The 6,000-nt window shown below is 31.7% G+C and overlaps 2 long non-coding RNA genes across 3 annotated transcripts in view; both read left to right on the top strand.

The window, feature by feature from the left end:
* The first annotated feature begins 246 nt into the window (after positions 1 to 246).
* Positions 247 to 6,000, top strand: part of LOC127852919 (uncharacterized) — a 50,900-nt gene continuing 45,146 nt past the window's right edge. The window contains exons 1-2 of the long non-coding RNA XR_008036359.1: positions 247 to 356; positions 1,160 to 1,270. This is a non-coding gene — a long non-coding RNA (uncharacterized LOC127852919). The remainder of the gene's footprint in view (positions 357 to 1,159; positions 1,271 to 6,000) is intronic.
* LOC127852914 (uncharacterized) overlaps positions 1,946 to 6,000 on the top strand; it is a 34,864-nt gene continuing 30,809 nt past the window's right edge. The window contains exons 1-3 of one of the 2 annotated variants that reach the window (XR_008036355.1): positions 1,946 to 1,986; positions 3,013 to 3,092; positions 3,511 to 3,640. This is a non-coding gene — a long non-coding RNA (uncharacterized LOC127852914). Of the gene's footprint in view, positions 1,987 to 3,012; positions 3,093 to 3,510; positions 3,655 to 6,000 lie in introns of those variants that run through there. The other variant, XR_008036354.1, reaches the window with a different exon arrangement.

The following is a 6,000-nucleotide window of genomic DNA, read 5'->3' as shown; positions in this document are numbered from 1 at the left end:
AGCATTTTCCTGATTGCTAAGTGATTTCTATTGGACTTGCGTTGGTTTTGTATGCAAAAATATTCCAGATTAAGGATTAACAACCCCAAAGATTAAGTAGTAAACTTAATGATTTCGTGTGTAATATTGTCTTTATATAAATGCCAAAAAATAATGCAAATAATTCATCTTACAACAGGATATAATATGATCATAAATGTAACAACTGAACTCAACTACCGGTTATTAAGATTGTTTAGGGTAAAGGAGCTACTGGTGGATGTTCAGAAGAAACAATAGATGAAATGCACATGTTAGCACGACGTATACATATTGTCAAAACGAAGGATTTCTAGATACTGACGATAACGATGAAGGTAAGTGTTAAACGCAATTAGACGGTCATTCAGCCAAATACACATAATTCTTACTAAAATAATAAATCTGCATTAACTCAATATATCTATAATATGGGACGAATGGTGAAAACGTAGATTTTCTTCACAAATTTTTGTATCCGCCTTATAATCAGCGTATTTGTTTCGCTCAATTTATTGCTGTTTAATGCAGCTCATATACCTTGCAAACTGATAACACAGTTTTATAACACAAACTCAATATTATAAATCGCCGATTTGTATTGCATTTCAATACAACCTAAATCCACAAATTACAATACCTGAACGAATTTGTTTATCCCACCTATATTGACATCCCGACTTTCTTATTTCACATTTTAACATTCTTTAACATTTGAAACAGTATTTTATTTAATTAATAATCGGTTAGAAGCATTTTATAAGGAATTCCAATTGTTTCGATCTTTTAAAGTTAATTGTATTTCATAGAGGGGGTCTTTGTTGATTGTATACATTTGACTTATTTAAACCCAACATTTCATTAAGACTGCAGTCTGCTATTTGTGTGTTTTCATTAACGGACGCTATTTGATTTGTATTATGTTCAATTGGAAGACAAGAGGCATTTTCCTGCTTGTTTTTCTTTGATTTAATGTATGTTTAAAGGTTATTATTCAATATTTCATCTAGAACCATTTTGTATATGAAATGTTAAAAACACACCAATCCATGTTGATATCATCAGGCTGTGTCATTTGCAACTGCATATAATGTGATAATAAATGTTACAACTGAACTGATTAAGATTGTTTAAATTAAAGGAGCTAATGGTGGATTTTCAGAAGAAACAATAGATAAAATGGCCATGTTAAGACGACTTATACATATTGACGAGAACGAACGATTTCTAGATATTGACGATGACGATGAAGGTAAGTGTTAAACGCAATTAGACGGTCATTCAGCCAAATACTCGCATTTCTTAATACAATAATTCATCTGTATAATAACTATAAACACAATTTATCTATAATATTTGACAAATTATGAAAACGTTCATAGATTTTCTTAATAACTTAATTTATTGCTCACATATTCCTTGTAAGCTGATAAAACAGTTTTATATCACAAAATTTATGTTATAAATCACCGAATTGTATAGCAATACAGTACAAACCTCAATCCACAAATGTCACAAAATGCAAATTCCTGAACGAATCAGTTTATAACGTTAAGATTGACATCCCAACTGTCTTATTTTACATTTTCACTTTTTATAATATTTGAAACAGTATTTAATTGAATAGTAATCGGTTAGAAGCTCAATTGTTAGGAATTCCAATTGTTGCGATTTTTAAAGGGGCTTGTTCACACTTAAATTGCATTTTTTTTTAGTTTTTCATTTAATGCTTTAAATTGATAAATTTAAACATCGTAAATAACGTGCTCCAGTATAAAACAAAAATAAAGTTAAAATAAGAAAGAAAAAAGTAAGCCGCACCAAGGCTCGAACCACTGACCCTTGGATCGTTTTTTTCCCCGACTAAATATAGATTTTAAATATAAATTTAAATATAAACACGCATTGTGACAACACCAACAACAACAAATATGGCGGAATCTGTATTGTCAAACACGGAAGAAGAAGGTAAAATATGTTTTTTTATTGTAAAACTCAATAGTGCGTATGATTTTTTTATATAAAAGTAGGTTAAAATAGTCTAACTGATCAAATGATTCGTTTTCGTTACATAAGTATATGCATATACATCACAGAACGCGTAAATACTGATTCTCTTGTTTACACTTTAGTTACAGACAGAGACCAAAATTAAAAACCAAGTTGAATACAGAATTAACTTTAGTATTCGCGCAAATAAATTTAATTTATCATTAGCCTTGGAGTACTGAGATCATTTAAACATTACAGTATCTTTTTCTTTCCTCATAGCTGACAACATTATTTGTTGGCAGGCAATTCAAGATGCTGTGCATTTATTGACATATTCATTATTGTGTGTTATATGACAATGACATTTATTATTAACTAAAATGCATTTGAATGGTACCGGTAGTTTATTAATTTAAACCCAAAACTCATAGTTAATGAATTTATATCAGTTTCTTCTGCACAGCTATTTTATAAATAAACTGAATAACCAAAATATTTTTGAAAATAGTAACACAGTTTAGTAATTCATGGCATCAAATGCATGTAGCGGGCGCCAGACAACTCGCCCCAATACCAACTTGCCCCAAAACAAACTCGCGCCAAAGATATGGTCACTCGCTCCAACCAAGAGACAACTCGCCCCAATTTATTTTCGTGCATCTTATTGTTTCTTTATTTAAAGTATTTTATCTTTATATTCTTTGTTAATTTAGCAAAGCACGTATATATTTTGATAAATGTTTATTTCAACAGTACATTGTATTTTGAATAAATCAAATACAGGTCATCTGAAATGCATGTATCATTATATTTGTAAAAGCCAAGAATATTCTGGATATTCCTCTTTTTTCAATTGTTTTGAATATCCTAAAGATTTGATTTCCTGAATGTTGAAGAAAACTTATTAGATAATAATACCACATATTTACAACTCACTTTTTTAATAGAGACCATAAATAGTTTTAAAAAGTGGTTAAAATTGTGTATTTACTTTTTCAATAGAATACAACCATAATTAAACCAAGAAGTTTATGAAGAAGGGATCACTGGATTTTGTCACTTTGGTACAAGAAACAGAAAAGGTATACTTATTTAGCTGCATTTTTTTCTGTTGATTTCATTTGAGAATATTGAAATAGTTTGTAGATAATGTTTTCAGATATTCAGGCAAGTTGTGATTTCATTGAAAAAATATATGTCATTTCACAATAATCTTGAATGGAAACAGAAAAAACCACAGTTCAACGCACTAATTGTTGATATATAAAACAAAGTCTTTGTATGTAAAACTGTGTTGCTACATGAGCAAAGAATTTAAAAAATGATCCTACACTACACTAGGTGAATATTGAAATTTTACAAAAAAACTGACAGGAATGTTTAAAAATGGTGTCATGAAAAATAAAAAATTATATATATACATGTAGCTACATCTTGTGTCAAAATTCTTAGCTTTATGTTCAAAACATTTATTGTTAAATGCAGAAATGTCTTTACTAGGATATCATAGACCACCTTACTTATACGGAAGCATAGGAGCTGTTGAAGGAAATTGCTGCCAGACAGTCAGCAGTTATCACTGACAGCCTGTCCTGGCCCAGCTTGGACCATCCTCAAGCTAACCATGATGGTGTGTTTGCAAGAATTGTCCATTTAATAGACCATGATGAAGACCAGCTTTGTTGTGGCATTGAACAGTATCCAGATTAAGTTTGCAAATCCAGATTATTTGCAAACTTATTTTTTTTTATTTATTGAACAATTGTTATGATATTTTGCATATTTGTAGGGGGCATTGTGTACATACATATAATTGAAAAAAAAGAGTTAAAATGTTTTTAGAAAGTAGAGTTATTTGATGATAAAGTTGCCATCCCCCGTGGGATCCCAACGGGGTTTTAGTTCCCCCGTTAAGAATTGCAATTTTCCAACGGGAGATTTTTCCAGACGGGAGAATTTTACCTATATTTTACAAAAAATGTAATTTAAATGTTATGCTTTGTTTTCTGTTTAAATGTTTACCAATACACATGCTGAAGTCATAATTGTAAGAAATAAGTACTTAAATAAGAAAATAAAGTGTTTGTAGATTTTCTTCCCCCGTTGGAGTTTTACGGGAGCTCCTGTGAAACTCCCATTTCCATTAAACATCCGTGGGAGGTTTGATGGGGGACCCCGTCAATCCCCCATTGTCAATAAAATCCAACGGGCGTTTGACGGGGGACCCCCGTCTAACTCCCATTTAAAAAGAACCCCAATGGGACTTTTACGGGGGGGGGGGGTAGGAATCACAATTCATTTAACAGTTTATACACATAGCAATATATTACATTGTATAAAGACACCAAACTTAATTAAATAATTGATGTTTTCTTTTTAAGGTGTCTGAATCAAATAATAATTTTTGAGTTTTCTTAAATCAGTACCAAAATTTACGTTGAATATAATGTCCTTTTGGTAAAAGATTAGACCCCGATATTTCTGTATAGATGAATATAAAACGTTCCGACCATAATTTTGCAACACTCACTGTATATATAAAGTGACTTGTCTCGAAAATATATTGCATTTACCTTTTGATAATCCAAACGTTGCTTTTATCCATTACTGTGATGATATATACAATCCAGAAAGACAATAACATTGGAAGCATAATTATTGTCATTCGGAATTGTATTTCTTTTGCTGTTTATTCCCGTGTAACAGTTTTGGAGGTTTTTTTTTCCTAGAAATTTAGCTTGCAAACATTTTCGGTGCAATGTCGTACCTTAGTGTACCAGTTACATTCCACAAGTTGTGTTTTTACACAAAATGCCTGAATAGGGCAGTGTGTTAGGTTCATTGTTTTGTTATTGTAGTTGTTTGTTTTTTATCTTTCACAACACCGTGCACTGGTAGCGTTATTAGCAGAGACATGCGGTAGTCTTCTTGAAACATACTGTACTGGCTAGTTTCAAATATGGGACACAACACCACTTCTCCAATAGAATCGATGATGTTTAAATACATTTGAGTTATATTTGCAGTTTCAGTTATTAACTGTTTTGTTTTCTGATAAGGATATGATATCCCAGACGTTAGTTCCTGTGCTGTCTTTTTCCCTCTAAACAAACAGACATATAACACCAAGGACTTATATCACTTTTCATTATTGTGTATAAAATACAAAATACCACACACAACTGAAATATTTGATATAACCCATATAAGCAGTATGATTTCCTTTCTAAATGTAATAAAAACTTAATTTTCAATCATGAACTAGTAGTTTCAGGAAAACAGGAAACCAAGAAAAAATGTGAAACCAACAAAGGCATAGAATTGTGAAATATGCAAGCCAGAGTTCTCGACTTATGATTGTTGAACGCCGCACTTCTATACACCACAACCTACCTTTGTTCGAAGTTTGATGTAAATGGGTCTTATTGTAATTACGTTATGACCCGGACAATAAAAAAGTGAGATAAATAAAGTAATGAAGGGGCTATAGCTATAGTTCTTGTGCACTGAACTTCTCATCAGTGAGATCTATCCATATATGCATATATGAAGTTTCATGTGAATAGGTGATATAGTTAAAGACTAATACTCCGGACAAAGTACAGGAAGCTGCCCGACCCCAGGCATGACATAATTAATCCCTTAATATGGACTCCATTGGTCATTGTCGACTCGGGTACTACTTACGTGTATCCTGGGTACTCTTAAGTATACTTACATGTACCCCGGGTACGGTAAATATACTAAATCGTACCCGGTCGATATTAGACTGTACTCGAGTTGTATTCCCGCCTAAAATCCTATGTCGTAAAACGCGCTACCGATTATCTTAAACAAACTTCTATTTAAAAAAAACTGCCTCAACATGCTTTGTGAGTATGAGTTTCGATAATATAGAGGCCATTTTACAGAAAATTGACATAAATGTGAATATATTTAATTAAAAACAAGATGTGTTTGTGAAACACAATGTCCCCCTATATGACGTTT

This window comes from Dreissena polymorpha, chromosome 12 (assembly GCF_020536995.1).
Source record: "Dreissena polymorpha isolate Duluth1 chromosome 12, UMN_Dpol_1.0, whole genome shotgun sequence".
Taxonomy (NCBI): Eukaryota; Metazoa; Mollusca; class Bivalvia; order Myida; family Dreissenidae; genus Dreissena; species Dreissena polymorpha.
The sequence above is the reverse complement of the archived record's forward strand: the minus strand, read 5'-3'. Positions and strand labels throughout refer to the sequence as shown.